The sequence below is a fragment of the Bos javanicus genome, chromosome 11, assembly GCF_032452875.1.
Source record: "Bos javanicus breed banteng chromosome 11, ARS-OSU_banteng_1.0, whole genome shotgun sequence".
In the NCBI taxonomy this organism is placed as follows: Eukaryota; Metazoa; Chordata; class Mammalia; order Artiodactyla; family Bovidae; genus Bos; species Bos javanicus.
Window position 1 is genome coordinate 10,917,418 of NC_083878.1, and position 18,177 is coordinate 10,935,594.

An 18,177-nucleotide genomic window follows, 5' to 3' on the forward strand; every position below is an offset into this window, starting at 1 on the left:
ACCCGTTTATTAATCTTTTGGGGGGAATCTTCCTCTGAGAAAGATCATATCTTTGTCTATTTTTTTATTGTATGGTTTGTCTTTATCTTCTTGAGTTTTAAGGGTCCTTGGTATATTTCAATAGTGATACCATTAGCCTTTTGTTTATCACAAGAGCTGCAATTATTTTCCCACCGGTTTAACTTTTATTTATTTACCTTTTGGCTTTATCTGGTAGCATTTGCCTTATTGGAATTTAATCTAAAGTCTTTCCTTTTTGCTATCTGTGTTTCATTATATTCTTAGTTCTTTTGTTTTTTATTTTAATTGTGGTAAAATACACATAACATAAAATTAGCCATTTTAAGTGTTCACTTCATTAAGTATGTTCACTTTGTTGTGCAATCTCCAGAACAATTTCCTCTTGCAGAACTGAAACTCTGTATCCATTAAGTAACAATTCCCGACTTCCCCTGATAGTCACCAGTCTACTTTCTGTCCAGATTTGACAACCCTGGGTACCTCATATGATGAGTGGAATCACACAGTATATGTCTTTTTGTGACTGGTTTATTTCACTCAGCACAATGTCCTCAGGGTTTGTCCATGTTGTGGCATGTATCAGAATGTTCTTTCTTTTTAAGGCTGAGTAATCCACACTGCTTATTTAACTTCTATGCAGAGTACATCATGAGAAACACTGGACTAGAAGAAACACAAGCTGGAATCAAGATTGCCGGGAGAAATATCAATAACCTCAATATGCAGAAGACACCACCCTTATGGCAGAAAGTGAAGAGGAACTACAAAGCCTCTTGATGAAAGTGAAAGTGGAGAGTGAAAAAGTTGGCTTAAAGCTCAACATTCAGAAAACGAAGATCATGGCATCCAGTCCCATCACTTCATGGGAAATAGATGGGGAAACAGCGGAAACAGTGTCAGACTTTATTTTTTGGGGCTCCAAAATCACTGCAGATGGTGACTGCAGCCATGAAATTAAAAGACGCTTACTCCTTGGAAGGAAAGTTATGACCAACCTAGATAGCATATTCAAAAGCAGAGACATTACTTTGCCAATAAAGGTCTGTCTAGTCAAGGCTATGGTTTTTCCTGTGGTCATGTATGGATGTGAGAGTTGGACTGTGAAGAAGGCTGAGTGCCAAAGAATTGATGCTTTTGAACTGTGGTGTTGGAGAAGACTCTTGAGAGTCCCTTGGACTGCAAGGAGATCCAACCAGTCCATTCTGAAGGAGATCAGCCCTGGGATTTCTTTGGAAGGAATGATGCTAAAGCTGAAACTCCAGTACTTTGGCCACCTCATGCGAAGAGTTGACTCATTGGAAAAGACTCTGATGCTGGGAGGGATTGGGGGCAGGAGGAGAAGGGGACGACAGAGGATGAGATGGCTGGATGGCATCACTGACTCGATGGACATGAGTCTCAGTGAACTCCAGGAGATGGTGATGGACATGGAGGCCTGGCGTGCTGCGATTCATGGGGTCGCAAAGAGTCGGACACGACAGAGCGACTGAACTGAACTGAACTGAATGTTCCATTGCGTGTATGTACTTCATTTTGTTTCATTGGGAGATAAGTTTTTTCCACTTCTTGGTTACTGTGAATACTGCTGCTATAAACACGAGTGTACAAACACCTCTCTGAGACCCTGCTTTTGATTCTTCTGGGTGCATACTCAGAAGTGAAATTGTTGGACCACATAATATTCCTATTTTTAATTTTTTCAGGAACTAATACACTATTTTTTACAGCAATTACATCATTTTATATTCCCACCAGCTGTACACAAGAGTTCTAATTTTTCCACTTCATCACCAACACTTTTTGATAGTGGTCATCCTGATGGATGTAAAATGGTATATCACTGTGTGTATGTTTTTTTAAAATTAAATAGACTATTTCTTAGAGTAGTTTAGGCTTATAGAAAAATTGAGTAGAGAGTACAGAGATTTTCCATATATCCCCTATCCCTACTCATGCATAGCTTTTCCCACTAGCAACATCCCCAATCAGACTAGTACATGTGTTAAAACTGGTGAGCCTGCAATGACATGTCATTGACACCTGAAGTCCATAGTTTACATTAGAGTTCACTTTAGGTGTTGTGTGTTCTCTAAGTTTTGACAAAGATATAATATCGTGTATGCATCATCATAGTATCATACAAGACAGAATCACTGTCCTAAAAATCCTCTGTGCTACACCTGTTCATCCCTCCCCACCCTCCAACCCCTGGCAATCACCAATCCTTTTATTTTCTCCATAGTTTGCCTTTTCCAAAATGTCATTTCGTTTGTGTCGTACAGCAGGTAAACTTTAAGATTTTAAGCCACTTTTAAGTGGCTTTGTTCACTTAGTCACATGCGTTTAAGGTTCCCTCATGTCTTTTTATGGTTTGATAGCTGATTTTTCAGTAGTGAATAATATTGCATTATTTGAGTGTACCACAGTTTATCGATTCACCTATTGAAAGACATCTTGATGCTTCCAAGTTTCATCAGTTATGAATAAAGCTGCTTTATAAACATCATTGAGCAGGTTTTTGTGTGGATATGTTTTCAGCTCATTTGAGTAAATACCAGGAGTGTGACGGCTGGATCACATGTTGAGAGTGTGTTTAGTTTTGTAAGAAATTTCAAACTGCCTTCCAAAGTGGCTGTACCATTTTGCATTCTCACTAGTAATGAATGAGAGAGAGCCTGTTGCTCACATTACCGTGGTTCTGATTACATGTGAGCACTTCTTTTTAATGTCAAAAATGTTTCCTGTTTCACAGTTGTTGATCTCTTAATTTCTTTGAAGGAAGGAAACAAATATCATTATTTCATACACTCTTTAAAATAAAATTTTGTCATTTTATTTTTGTCAAAATAGAAATTTGTTAGTTTTCTTCTGATTTAAAAAGAATTAAAAACACTTCAAGAAAAAGATATATGAAATGAAAAATAAAAATCCCCACCATACAGATAACCATTATGAACCAAACTCTTTACAGACATTTTTCAATACAAATACGCATTTATCGTACTGTACACACTGCTTTATATACTACATAATTTATTTCACTTTTTATTATCTTTCATTTGTCATTAGGCTGTCAGCTCTAGGAAGGCAATAGTTTTATTTCTTTTTTGCTCACCTCTGTAACGCCCATGACTACAGGAGGGCCTGACACATGTGGGCACTCAAGAAACATCTGCTAAATGAAGAAAGAAATAAACAAGTTCCACTTTTAATTGCTTAACAAAATGTCTTGGAATTTCTTTTTTTTTTTTCCTGTGTCCATAAATATAGACTTTCATCATCATCTGTTTTATTGGCTGCATATATTTCAATGTATTTATCAAATCAATCCTTTACTGATTGCCTGTAACAACTAGCTTCTACTTTGTCACTATTATATATAATACTGTGATGAATATGCTTTTACTTATGTTTGTATACATATGGGATTATCTCCTTAGATTATTCCAAAAGGAGAAGTTTCTTGGTTAAATAGAATACACATTGTAATTAAAAGTCATTTTGCTAAGTCAGACCTCCTGAAAGTAACTGCAATTTATTCTCCCACTTAGGTATGAGAGTGCATATTTTCTTAGAACCTAACTGGAGAGCATCAGACCTTTTTTTTTTTTTTCCAGTGGCTTACCCAGTTTTAATTATATCAGAAATTGCATCATCCTCTGCTTGTTTACAACTCAGATCTTCTATGAGTCAAACAACCAAGGGGAGCCAAACAGCTTTTACTCCTATTCTTAGAGCACATTCTATACTGTAGCTATTATCCAACGTATTTCTTTAAGTTTAATCATTTTGAAAAGCTCTATTTTAATTTTGTTTTTACATGTAAACATTTATTTTTAAATGCAAAGTCTCAAATCCAGGCATTTTTGAGCACCCTAATTACATACCCCTACAATATCTAGTCCACATCCTGGAAGTATTATTTTCTGTTAATTATTCACTCCGTACAGTTAGAAAGAGAAAAGACAAGTGAAGTTATGGTTTAGAAAGACCAGTCAATCAAGTTGCTATCTTCCTTGGCTTTTAAATTTATAGTAAAGGCTCAGAGAAGTCCTAGGTACAGTAAACATTCAGAATTTCCCAACTGATTTACTCTTAGAACATTTCTTTTTATTTATTTTTTTATTTATTTTTTTACTTTATAATATTGTATTGGTTTTGGATAGAGTTCTACAGATGATCCACTTGAAAAATACAATTAGTTGTGGAGTCCTGGTCTGGGTTTGAATAACAGCTCTGTCCCCTACTATTAACTTTAGGCAAGCTCTAATTTTCTCATCCATAAACAAAGTTTCTTCATATGACTATTGTGAGGATTAAATGAAATCATGTGTGTAAAGCTTCTGGTGTATAGTAAGGGTTCTGTGGCAACTATCAGTAAATGAAAGCTGCGCTCTTACCATTTCAGGGCTCTCACCTCATCAGGTTATTTATCGAGCTCTATCATTGGTTTCATCAAGAACTATGTCCCACTCATCATCTAGATCACCTGGAATAGATTTGGGATATTCCTAAAACTGATACCAACGGAGAAGGCAATGGCAACCCACTCCAGTACTCTTGCCTGGAGAATCCCAGGGACGGGGAAGCCTGGTAAGCTGCCGTCTATGGGGTCACACAGAGTTGGACACGACTGAAGCAACTTAGCAGCAGCAGCAGCAACAGCAGATACCAAACATTTTTCTGTTTGTATCATTTCTGCAGATGACTGGTCTACTTAATGTGTTAATTCTTAATTGCATTTTTGGAGGTAGCTTGCAGTTATCCTCTTGTGATATCCATAACTTACATGTTTGTTGTCATTGTTTAGTTACTAAATCGTGTCCAAATCTTTTGGGACCCTGTGGACTGTAGCCCTCCAGGCTCTTCTGTCCATGGGATTTCCCAGGCAAGAATATTGGAGTGTGTTGCCATTTTTTCTCCAGGGGATCTTCCTGACCCAGGTATCGAGCCTGCATTTCCTGCATTGGCAGGTGGAGTCTTTACTTACCTTTCAGTAAGCCAAGTGGCCAGTTATAGTAACGCCCTCGTATTTTGTTTTGCCCTTTTAGTTTATCATTAGTTTCTAGATCTAGTATTAAGGCCTCTTTAGGACCAGAATTTGGTTTACCACTTCTAATACTTGGTATCTTTCTTCTCCAAACATGTTATTGAATTTTTGTCAGCACACATATTTTCCTGATTGTCAGGATGTTTTTGCACTGACTGACATTCCCTCAATTTTTATTCCAAACTCTGTTATTATTATTTTTTTTTTTTTAGTGATCCCAATTATGGTGACTTTTGGGTTCTTAGAGCTCATTCTTCAGTTGTAGCCATAGGATCTCATAGATATGGAGGTATACCAGCTGCCCACTTTGGGCCTCTTGTAGGTGCTGTGAGGATCAAAATCCAGAACACTGATTTATGTCCACTCACACTAAACTGACTGGTTCCCTGGCCATATTAGCAGTTGAGTGATTGATATTCTGTTCCATATGTTATTAATACTTGGCAGTAAGTAAAACCTACCAAGAAGCCTAGAATAATGCTAGTAAATTCAAATTTTCTTTAAAACCAAGATAATATGCTTCTGCATCTAGATCAGAGGCTGACAAAAGGCAGCCTTCAGGCTAGCCACCTGTTTTTGCAAATATCATCTTCTTGGAATGTGGCCATTCCCATGTTTATGCAGCTTCTCTGGCTGTTCTGTGGTGCCACAGATGCTGATTGGCTTCCACAGAGACCGAGTGGCCTGCAAGCCTAGAATGTTTACTGTCTGGCCCTTTAAGACACAGTTCACCAACCCTTGATCCAGACTATTAGAAGTTGCCAGATAATCATGGTTTTACAGCAAGGAGAGCTGGATGAGTTTAAGAGATGGTATAATCGAACTCTGCCTGAAACCTCCTTCACCATTCTAGAATTATACTTGAATTCACTAGAATTCTTGAGTCCTGTTAGGTTTTGGTTTGGAGCTCTCTTTTTAAAAAGCTTTCTTTATGGTCTTTGTTTCAAAGTCTATTTTGTCTAAGTATTGTGACCCCTGCTTCCTTGTCATTTTCACTTGCATGAATTATCTTTCTTCATCCCTTCGCTTTCAATCTGTGTGTGTCCTTTGCCCTAAAGTGGGTCTCTTGTAGACAGCATATTGCAGGCTCTTGTTTTTTTTTTTTTTTTAATCAAATCTGCCACTCTGTGTCTTTTAATTAGAGCATTTAGTCCATTGATATTTAAGGTAATTTTTAAAAATTTATTTTTATTTATTTGGCTGCACCAGACTTTAGTTGTGGCACATTGTATCTTTAGTTGCAGCAGGTAGGATCTATTTCCCTGGCCAGGGATCGAAACTGGGTCCCCTGAATTGGGAACAGACTCTTAGCCACTGGACCATCAGAGAAGTCCCAGAGGTAATTATTGATAGATATGTATTTTTTGCCATTTTAAACCTAGTTTACTAGCTAATTTTATATTTCTTCTTGTTCCTTTCTTTTTCCTTTTGTGATTTGATGATTTTCTTTTGCATTATGCTTGTGTTTTCTTCTTTTTCGTTTTTATGAATGTATTGTGTGTTTTTGATTTGTGGTTATCCTGTTTTTCAAGTATGTTAACCCATTACTATACCTACTTCCTTTAGACTGATAGTCATGTAGGCTCAAGCACATTCTAAAATATATACATAAACATACAAAATTTACATTTTCTTACTCTTGTCCACCACATTCTATGATTTTGATGTCCTCTTGTACATTTTCGTGTTTGTCCTTCTGCTATTCATTTTGGTTATCATCACTTCCACAAATTAAAAAAAATTTTTTCTTAATCTGTACACTGGCTTATTTAAGTGATTTACTTTCCAACTGTGATTTTCTCTTTTCTTTAGATTCTTGTTTCTTTTCTATTTGGAGAAGACCTTTCAATATTTCTTTTATGATAGGTTTAGTATTGTGGTCAGAGAAGGCAATGGCACCCCACTCCAGTACTCTTGCCTGGAAAATCCCATGGATGGAGGAGCCTGGTAGGCTGCAGTCCATGGGGTCACTAAGAGTCGGGCACGACTGAGCGACTTCACTTTCACTTTTCACTTTCATGCATTGGAGAAGGAAATGGCAACCCACTCCAGTGTTCTTGCCTGGAGAATCCCAGGGACACGGGAGCTTGATGGGCTGCCATCTCAGGGGTCACACAGAGTCAGACATGACTGAAGCAACTTAGCAGCAGCAGCAGCAGTATTGTGGTATTCTTTTAGTTTTTGATTATCTTAGAAATTCTTTATCTCTTCTTCTATTATAAATGACAATCTTGCTGGGTAGAGTATCCTAGATTCCTTTCAGGACTTTAAATCTAGCTTCCCTTCTGGTCTGCAACATTTCTGAAGAGAAATCATCTGAGAGCCTTATGGGGGTTCCCGTAATTAACTGTTTGTTTTTCTCTTGCTGCCTTTAGAATCCTCTCTTTAACTTTCGCCATTTTAACTACAATACGTCTTGATGTAGATCTGCATGGGTTCATCTTGTTTGAGATCCTTTGTGCTTCTTATCGGAGAAGGCAATGACAAGCCAGTCCAGTACTCTTGCCTAGAAAATCCCATGGATGGAGGAGCCTGGTGGGCTGCAGTCCATGGGGTCACTACGAGTCAGACACGACTGAGCGACTTCACTTTTCACTTTCATGCATTGGAGAAGGAAATGACAACCCACTCCAGTGTTCCTGCCTGGAGAATCCCAGGGATGGGGGAGCCTGGTGGGCTGCCATCTATGGAGTCGCACAGAGTCAGACACGACTGAAACGACTTAGCAGCAGCAGCAGCAGCAGTGCTTCTTATACCTGGATATCTGTTTCCTTCTTTAGGTTTGGGAAGTTTTCAGTCATAATTTCTTCACATACATTTTGATCCCTTTTCTCCTTCTAGGATCCTTATTATGCATAGATTGTCATGCTTTATATTATCCCATAGGACTTTTATACCACTTTCATTTGTCTTTTTTTCTGTTCTTCCAGATCACTTATTCATTCTCCTGCATTATTGAATCTGCTATTTATTGCTTTTTAGCTCAGCTTTTGTCTTGGCAAATGAATTTTTCTTGGCTCCTCTTTAAAGTTTTTAGTTCTTTTTTTACAGTAATCTGCATTTTTATCAACGGCTTTTCTTAATTCCTTCAGTATTTTTATTATCTCCTTTTTGAATTCTGTGTCTTTTAAACTGAAGAGGTCTGCTTCATTGTCTGTTCTTTCGGGGGAATTCTCTTGTTCTTTTAAATGGGAGTGGTTCCTCTGCTTCTTCATTTTGCTTATATTTCTCTTATTCCATGAGTTTGGGAGAAACGATTATCTCTTGTGGTCTCGAAGGGCTATCTTTATGTGGGAGTGTCCCTGTGTAGCCTGTGTGGGTTTAATATTTTTGCTGTGAGTGCTGTTTTTAGTATGGATGCCTGTCACCTTTTTCTTCAGTGTGGAGCATCAAACCTTTTAGTTTTCACAATCTAACAGGGGAGAAATGTGCTGTACAGGGTTTAAATTTGCATCTATTTGGTTACTAGTGAGTTACACATATCTTCTTGTCTATTATCAACTTGTATTTCTTCTTTTGTAAATTTCCTGTTGGACGCATTTTTGTTAGATGCCGAAACTTTCCTTACTGATTTATAATAATTCTTTATATACTTAAGATACTACCATGTTGTATGTCATGAATACTGCAAGTATTCGTTCCTAGCTTGTCACTTCTTTTATTGCTTTCATGGTATCTTTTAAAAAAATTTTTTGTAAGAAATTTTACTTACAGGTGTTCTTAGTGATAAAGAACCCACCTGCCAGTGCAGGAGACACAGGAGAGGCAAGTTCAATTCCTGGAGTGGGGAGATCCCCTGGAGAAGGAAATGGCAATCCACTCCAGTGTTCTTGCCTGGAGAATCCCATGGACAGAGAAGCCTGGTGGGCTACGGTCCATGGGGTGGCAAAGAGTCGGACACAACTGAGCATGCACATTAATGAGTTTTTACACCCACATCATCACTGCCTGTATCAAGTTTCCATGTGACCTCTCTCAGTTGATAATCCTCCCAAGGTCAACACTACTCTGATAAAGCCTTAACTTTTGATGTAGAAAACTTTAGCTTTCATAGTTTGTACCCTTGGGTCATGTTTTAAAATAATTACTCCTGTGTGCATCCTCAGTCATTTCAATCGTGTCCGACTCTTTGTGACCCCATGGACCGTAAACCACCAGGCTCCTCTGTCCACAGGAATCTGCAGGCAAGAACACTGGAGTGGGTTGCCATGCCCTCCTCCAGGGGATCTTCCCGACCCAGGGACTGAATCTGCATCTCTTATGTTTCCTGCATTGGCAGGCAGGTTCTTTACCACTAGGGCTTCCCTGGTAGCTCAGCTGGTAAAGAATCTGCCTGCAGCGAAGGAGAACCCAGTTCGATTCCCAGATTGGGAAGATCCCCTGGAGAAGGGATAGGCTACCCACTCCAGTGTTTTTGGGCTTCCCGGTGGCTTAGACGGTAAAGAATCTGCCTGCAATGCGGGAGACCTGTGTTCAATCTCTGGGTCATGAAAACCCCCTGGAGAAGGGAATGGCTACCCACTCCTGTATTTTTGCCTGGAGAATCCCCATGCACAGAGGAGCCTGGCAGGCTACAGTCCATGGGGTCCTGAAGAATCTGACAGGACTGAGCAGATAAGCACAGCACCACCTGGGAAGCTCATTCCTCTACTCATAATTATATAAATATTCACCTATGTTTTATTCTGGCACTTTAATTATGTCATTTATATTGAAATCTTTATTTAATCCAGATAAGATCTACTCTAATGTAAACAAGAGAGAAGGATCAAACTCCCCTATCTGTTCCTTCAAGGCTATTACCCAGCATTATTTGTTAACAAGTTAACATCATTTATAAACTAGTCAACACCATCTCTATGAGTTAAAACATTTTTATAGAGTCTACTCTCTTGCTTTATTTGCCAATTTCTGCACCAGTATCTCAGCATTTTAAATATAACTCCAGGTTTTAATATCTCCTGAATTAAATATTTCTTTGTTATTTTCTTTCAAACCTTTCTTGGTTATTATTTATCATTTATTCTCCAGAAAACCTTTAAAATCATTTTTTGACATTCTCTCCCCACATCCCCTGAAAAAGTTGAAATCTTAATTGGTTATATTGAGTTTACATATTAATTTATTTTTAAATTTTTTATTTATTGATTTTTTTGGCCTCATTGAGCGGTATGCAGGATCTTAGTTACCCAACCAGGGACTGAACCCATACTCCCTGCAGTGGAAGCACGGAACCCTAACCACCAGACTGCAAGGGAATTCCCTACGTATTAATTTAGAAAACACTGTACCTTTACATCATTATATATTTATTCAAAACTTTATGTTCCTTAATAACATCTCAAGGTTTTCATCATATAGACTTTGCACAGTCTTGTTTTGCAAGTTAGGATTTTTATGTTTTTTGATGCTATTATATTAGCATCTTTGCAATATTTCCTGATTACTGACATACAGGAAACACATACATTTTATTATGTACATATATAAATATTATTATACACACATATCTTGTCATTTTGCTAAACTATCTCATTAGTTTGAAAGGTTTTTATTTAGTGGGTAGCATATCATTTGAAAATAGTATTTATTTCAACCAATATTTCTATATTTTATTTAGTTTCTTATTTTTATTATACTATTTAGAACTTACAGAAAAATGTTTAATGTTTTGCTGTTACAAGTGGCATCCTTGTCTTCAATGAGAATGCCTCTAGTTCATTTTTCTTAACATCTCTACAACACTCAAGGGTTCTAATTCATTAATCTGAGGTGGCACCCAGGCAACTGCATCCTGTTAATTACACAAATAATATTGAAGCATGTTCCCAATATGTCATTAGGACGGTAGTCTAGCACTTTCCCGTTAAATATAATTCAATATAGTATGCATTATTTTTCATATTATGGAATTATTGTTCCACCAAAGGTTTATTAAGAGTTATTAATTGGGAGTTTGGGATTTAATAAAATGTCTTCTCAGCATCTCAATGATCCTCCCTTCAGGATAAAACATGAAAACATCTGTTCAAAGGCACCAGAGAACACCCAAAATAGGACTTAAGAGGCCAGGTTTCTGGAGAGAGAAAACTCATTTGGGTGAACTTGATATTCTATGCCATTTTTTCTTGAGATGTCTTTCAGTGTTTAAGCAGAGGTCAAGAAGTTGAATAAGGAGCAGTAACTAAGAGAATGGGAAGCTTATCAGTACTTTTGACAGACTTAGGCCAGGGAGAAAAACACTGTTCAGGAGGAGGGGCACTGTGAAATATTTCAGGCTTTCCACTGGGACCTGTGATGGTTAACTTCTTGTGTTAATTTGGGTAGGCCACAGTATCCAGATATTTGGTCAAGTACTAACTGAGGTATTTCTGTGAAGGTATTTTTTAAAGATGAGATTATCATTTACATCAGTAGACTTTGAATAATGCAGAATATCTTCCACAATGTGGGTGGTTCTCATCCAATCAGATGGCCTAAATAGAAAAAGACTGATCTTCCTGAAAGAAGAAATTCTGCCAGCAGACCATCTTTGGAGTTAAGCTGCAATTCTTTTTTGGGTCTGCAATCTGCTGGCTGTATGTATACAGACACACACATTCTCTTTCTTTCTTTCTCTCTCTCAATTTTGATTCTATTTCTTTGGACAACCCTAACTAATACTAGTCCCAAGAAAAACTATGCTCTAGAGAGTAAGGGCAAGCCAGAAATAGACCAGGCCTTACAAAGACTGAACCCAGCTTAAAATGAGTTCAATTCCAGATTAGAATAAGGTGATCTCTAATTATCTGCAAAAATTTAGAGTAAATTCTCTCTAGAGGAAGATAATACTTTTATTTATTTATTTTTTTAAGATAATACTTTTAAAAGCCTGTACAAATATTTGTCTACAGTATCTGGCATTCAACTTAAAAATTATCAGAAATACCAGGAAATAGGACTGAAAGAGAAAAAGCAAACAACAGAAACAGGTCACCGATGATCTGTATCTTGAAAAGCAGGAAAAATACAAAAGAGAGAAATTTGGATATGGTGAAAAGGTTTAACATGTGTAAATGTAATCCTTGAAGGAGAAGAGAGAAAGAAGGAGATGAAAAAGAATATTTGAAAAATAATGGCCAAGAAATTTCCCAAGCAGGTGAAATACATTAAGCTTCAGATTCAAGAAGTACTCTATATCCCAAGTAGGATAAATACAAAGAACATCATTCCTTTGGTACATCATAGTAGAACCAGGATATGCCAGGAGAGGGGTGGGTGGGAGAATCTAAGATTAAGAGAACAATTTAAAAGCAATGGGTTGAAATGTGATACCTTCAAAAGAACAGCAAAAAGACTTATAGCTGACTTTTCACAATGGCATGACATCTTTAAAATGCTGAATAGATGCAGTTTATAATTATATAATCTGTGAAATATTCCGGAAAATGAAGGCAAAAAATAAAGACATTTCCAGAGATGCTAACACTGTGATAATTGCCTTAAGGAGAATTCCTCAGGCAGAAGGAAAATTATCCCAGTAGGAGCCACATAAATTCAGGAAGGAATGAAGAACAATGAAAAGGGTTAGTATTACATAAATCTGCATGAATATTAATTATACAAAGCAAAGGTAAAAATGTCTTGTGAGCTTTAAAATATATGTGGAATTATAATATACAACAACAGTAATACTGAAGTCAAGAGGGGATAAATGGAGTCGAAGTAGTCTAAGTTTCTTGCATTGTCTTGGAAAGAGAAAATTCTATTTTACATGAAATGTTAATAATTTAAGGATGAATGTTATAATATCTAGGGTAATCTCTAAAAGAAAAATAATGTATAACTAACAAGCTAAAAGAAGAGAAGGCAACTAGAATAATAGAACATACTCCATTAATTCAAAAGAAATCAAGAAAAGCCAGAAGGAAGATAAACAGGTGGGAAAAATAGAAAACAAATTGTAAGGTGCTAACTTTATGCCCAGACATATCAGTAATTATGTTAAATTCAAACTGAATAAATATTCCTATTTAAAGATAAAAATTGTTTGACTGCATATTTGATGATATTAAATCAACAATAATCAATCCTTCTTATAAGAGATATGCCTTAAATGTAAGGATTCAGTAAAATTGAAAGTAAGAAGCACTAATCAAAAGAATGTTATACTAATATCAAAGTAGGTTTTTAAGGCAAGGAGCAGTCCTAAAGATAAAGAAACATTTTATAATGAAAATGGGTCAGTCCACCAGAGAATTCCTCAGTTCTATGGAATTATAACAATCCCACAGTTATGTGGACCTCACACACACACACACAGGGCAAAACTTAATCAAACAAAAAGGGGAAAGACACAAATTTGCAATCACGTTGGAAGACTTTTAACACAGGAAAGTCTCAGTAACTGTTAGAACAAGGCGACAAAAAGATCAGGAAGGATTTAGAGGATTTGAACATGATTAACTCTTATCTGTGTACAGAATGTTGAGTGAATGTTTTTTGTTTCCCTGAATCGTTGCTACGGCCCCATCTGCAAACAACAAGCTACAGGAGATGGCCAAAAACCAGAGCCCAACTCCTCTCCCAGGGCTTACTGAGAGGCAGCTCAACCACCCTGCTTTCTGGGAGCAGCACCCCTGCCCCCACTCGGAGCCCCCAGACACCTATGTGAGAAAGCTAGAGAGAGACTTGAGTCTTCGCAGTTGGAGCCCTCAGCCTTGGAGAGAGAGCAGTGCTAGGGGAGGGGGCGTTCTCTCCTTTCTCTGTGGGGAGGGGAGGGCTGCTTGTAATTCCCTGTCAACTAAGGGGGTTTCCAAGAGGACGATTTGGAAGGTCCAGTGAGTGTGAAATTCACTCACTCGTGTCTGACTCTTTGAGACCCCATGGACTACACAGTCCATGGAATTCTCCAGGCCAGAATACTGGAGTGGGTAGCCTTTCCCTTCTCCAGGGGATCTTCCCAACCCAGGGATCAAACCCAGGTCTCCCACATTCAAGTGGATTCTTTACCAGCTGAGCCACCAGGGAAGCCCAAGAATACTGGAGTGGGTAGCCTCTCTCTTCTCCAGCAGATCTTCCCAACCCAGGAATTGAACTGGGGTCTCCTGCATTGCAGGTGGATTCTTTACCAACTGAGCTATCAGGGAAGCCCCAGAAGGTCCAGTGCCCACAATAATTCTCCTCTTGGGGGTCTGCTGGTGCAGAGGCTGTACTGATCTTCTCCGAGTCCACCTGAGTGGGGTTTGCAGGAAGGCGATGAGACAGGTCGGACAGTGGGGAACTCTATGGAGAAGACTGGACACCCCCATCTGGGATGTTCTTACAGGTCCAATGGGCACAGGGAAGGTGGTTGGTCTTAAGCCTTCTTGCCAATATTTAAGCAAGAGAAAGACTGGGTGGTCCCCTGGTGAATGTATCCCTAGAGTTGGGCTAAGGGCAAGTGAAAGCATTTGAACTAGACCAGATTCCCCAGATCTGGGTGAAGGGTGTTGTTTAGGTGCTGGCGGGGGCGGGGGGGTGGCGGCGGTTTGCACACAGCATGCTGAAAACCCGACATGCGATCACTATGAGAAAGACAGTGCTAAATGGAGACGTGAGAGCCAAAGAAAGAACTCTGAAACCAACCAGCCAACTAACGGGCAAAAGACACATGCCCATTTCCTGCCCGCTCTCAGGGACGACCCCAAGTCTGGAGGAGCTAGAAACAGACCTCACCCTCTCTCCACTTTCTAGGGGTCCTGAGCCTTGGGGCTGGACTGGAAGGTGCCCTGGGATCCCTGTCCCTTCCCTTACTTATTATTAGGCAGTTCCCTCTCCCACTCCTTCCAGGCAAGCCCTAGCGGTATGGTGCCCCAGGTCACTATTTTGAGCCTAGGAGACAAGAGAAACTAGAGGGGAGGGTTGGGGAAAGGACGATGAGAGGGCTTTAAAAGTAGAGTTGGTAGCCTCCTTGCTGGATGGTTCTTTAAAAGTAAAACTCTACCTAACACTTCAGGCGAGCCCACTCAGAAGGGTGGCTTTGAAATGATAGACACCTGCCAGGCCATTTCATTTTGTGATCGGGGCAGTGGTTTCCCTGGGATAGGCCTCAGCATATAGGGACACCACTGAGCCTGGGCTAATAGGATCCTCTGCCCATCTCTCTAAGAAGGCAAGGATGTTCCCCTGAAAGAGCAGAGCCCCCAAAGGATGATTTGGAGCAAACTACTGGCTGTGGACCACACTATTATTGTTATTATTGCTGTTATCGATAGCTGCCATTTATTGATTGTGGTTTACAAATTGTACTAGGCCCTGTGTATGCATTCCCTTATCTAAACATGGTATTTTCTTTTTTTTTTTTTTAATTTAATTTTATTTTTAAACTTTACATAATTGTATTAGTTTTGCCAAATAACAAAATGAATCCACCACAGGTATACATGTGTTCCCCATCCTGAACCCTCCTCCCTCCTCCCTCCCCATACCATCCCTCTGGGTCGTCCCAGTGCACTAGCCCCAAGCATCCAGTATCGTGCATCGAACCTGGACTGGCAACTCGTTTCTTACATGATATTTTACATGTTTCAATGCCATTCTCCCAAATCTTCCCGCCCTCTCCCTCTCCCACAGAGTCCATAAGACTGTTCTATACATCAGAGTCTCTTTTGCTGTCTCGTACACCGGGTTATTGTTACCATCTTTCTAAATTCCATATATATGCATTAGTATACTGTATTTATGTTTTTCCTTCTGGCTTACTTCACTCTGTATAATAGGCTCCAGTTTCATCCACCTCATTAGAACTGACTCAAATGTATTCTTTTTAATGGCTGAGTAATACTCCATTGTGTATATGTACCACAGCTTTCTTATCCATTCATCTGCTGATGGACATCTAGGTTGCTTCCATGTCCTGGCTATTATAAACAGTGCTGCGATGAACATTGGGGTATATGTGTCTCTTTCCCTTCTGGTTTCCTCAGTGTGTATGCCCAGCAGTGGGATTGCTGGATCATAAGGCAGTTCTATTTCCAGTTTTTTAAGGAATCTCCACTGTTCTCCATAGTGGCTGTACTAGTTTGCATTCCCATCAACAGTGTAAGAGGGTTCCCTTTTCTCCACACCCTCTCCAGCATTTATTATTTGTAGACTTTTGGATTGCAGCCATTCTGACTGGTGTGAAATGGTACCTCATAAACATGGTATTTTCTAGAGGTGAGAACTTTGAAGCTGTAAGGCACTTATTGAAGTGACATAATAAGCAAGTGAGGAAGCCAGGAATCCACCCCAGGTCAGTCTAGCTTTGAAGCCTGCTCTTAACCTCAGCATTTCGCTCTCCCCTAGTGTTGAGAGGAAAAAATACATATTTACAATTTGGTATTAGCTGAGAACTAGTAGTGTTCTGAAAGGGAGGTCTCCGATAACAACATAATGCACATAATTTAGAGTCAGCCTTAATTTTCAAAATGTTCCTGAGTAGTCAAAGTAACTTTTATTAAGTCAAATGAAGCAACTGTGAAAAACCAAAATAGTAAGAGGCTACTTGCTGCTGCTAAGTCGCTTCAGTCGTGTCCGATTCTGTGCGACCCCACAGATGGCAGCCCACCAGGCTCCCCCGTCCCTGGGATTCTCCAGGCAAGAACACTGGAGTGGGTTGCCATTTCCTTCTCCAATGCATGCAAGTGAAAAATGAAAGTGAAGGACCTCATAAAAATTAAGGTTTAGGATACATTTTTCACTGTCTTAAAAATATTTTACTTTGGAGGGGAGGAGAAAAATGGGTTGAGAAAGAGTAAGAGATACAAACTTTCAGTTACAAAATAAATGTCACAGGTATGAAATGTACAGTGTGGGAAATATAGTCAATACTATGTAATACCTTTGTATAATGATAGATGACAACTAGATTTATCATGGTGGTCATTTTGAAATGTACAGAAATATCAAATCACTATGATGTACACCAGGAACTAACATAGTGTTGGAGATCAATTATTCTTCAAAAGTAAACAACGGGACAAGCTCATAGAAAAAGAGTGCAGATGTACGGTTACCAGAGGCGGGGGAGGGCGGGATTTGAATGAAGGTGATCAAAAGGTACAGACTCTCAGTTATGAGACAAATGAATACTACAGAAGTCATGCACAACATGAGAAAGATAATTAACACTGTTCTATGTTACAAATAAAAGTTGTAAGAGTAACACCTCTCCCAAGTAACTCCTAAGACTTCTTATCACAAGGGAAAAAAATGTTTTTCCCTTTCTTCAGTCTTTACACTCTCCCAAGTGAGTTATTTTGGCTGCCTTTTTCTTTTCCTTTAATGCTATAGTTATGTGAGATGATGGATGTTCACTTAATCTATTGTGGTCACCATTTCATGCACATATGTCAAATCATTATGTTACACACCTTAAACTTATACAGGGCTGTACATTAATTCTATCTCAATAAAACTGGGAAAATCTATTATCTTGTGGTGAGTATGGAATCTGGCACTAAGGGTAGACTCTAGAAAAGGTTTGCGAGTGGTTATCTTGGAAAGTGTGTTTACGTGGGACCAAATGCAGAATAACACCTAGGAAGTTCACTTCCTCCAGCTCTCTGACCATGTGGCCAAGAGCCCCCGTTGTCATAAATCTGAGGTCAGTCTCTGACTAGAGCCCAGTTATGTCCATCACCGCCCAATTTTAACACTTGAGCTAAGTAAAGCATCCATGGGGACTTTTTGCCTCTTGAATTTTTAATGTTCCTTCTGAATGATGGGGTCTAATCCCCATCTTTGTGAATTGTGCTTATTGTTTATTATTTTACTCTTTGGATTTAGTTCTAGCTTATTTTCCTTAAATAAGGATAACTTGTGCTTCCCCTAACTCAAATTAAGTCTATTTTTTTAAATTGGTCATTTTACCTAAATTCTATGCCCCCTTATTAACAATTGGTGCAATTCCAGGATTCTCAGATCAGCATTTGACATAAAGAGCAGATGGTCTTCAGACAACAATGCCACCACAGGTCACTGCTACAGCGCTTGCCCTACAGTGGCAAGAATAATACGAAATTGTCTGCAGCTTTCATTGACCTTTCCTCAGTCTGGGCCATGGACAAATTGATTTGGCACTGCTACTGCACTTCATGGGCCAG

General features: G+C 38.9%; 1 long non-coding RNA gene across 1 annotated transcript in view; it reads left to right on the forward strand.

Annotated features, from left to right (window-relative positions):
• The window catches only part of LOC133256814 (uncharacterized), a 6,749-nt gene extending 4,222 nt beyond the window's left edge, over positions 1 to 2,527 (forward strand). The window contains exon 2 of the long non-coding RNA XR_009739310.1: positions 662 to 2,527. This is a non-coding gene — a long non-coding RNA (uncharacterized LOC133256814). The remainder of the gene's footprint in view (positions 1 to 661) is intronic.
• The last annotated feature ends 15,650 nt before the right edge of the window (positions 2,528 to 18,177 follow it).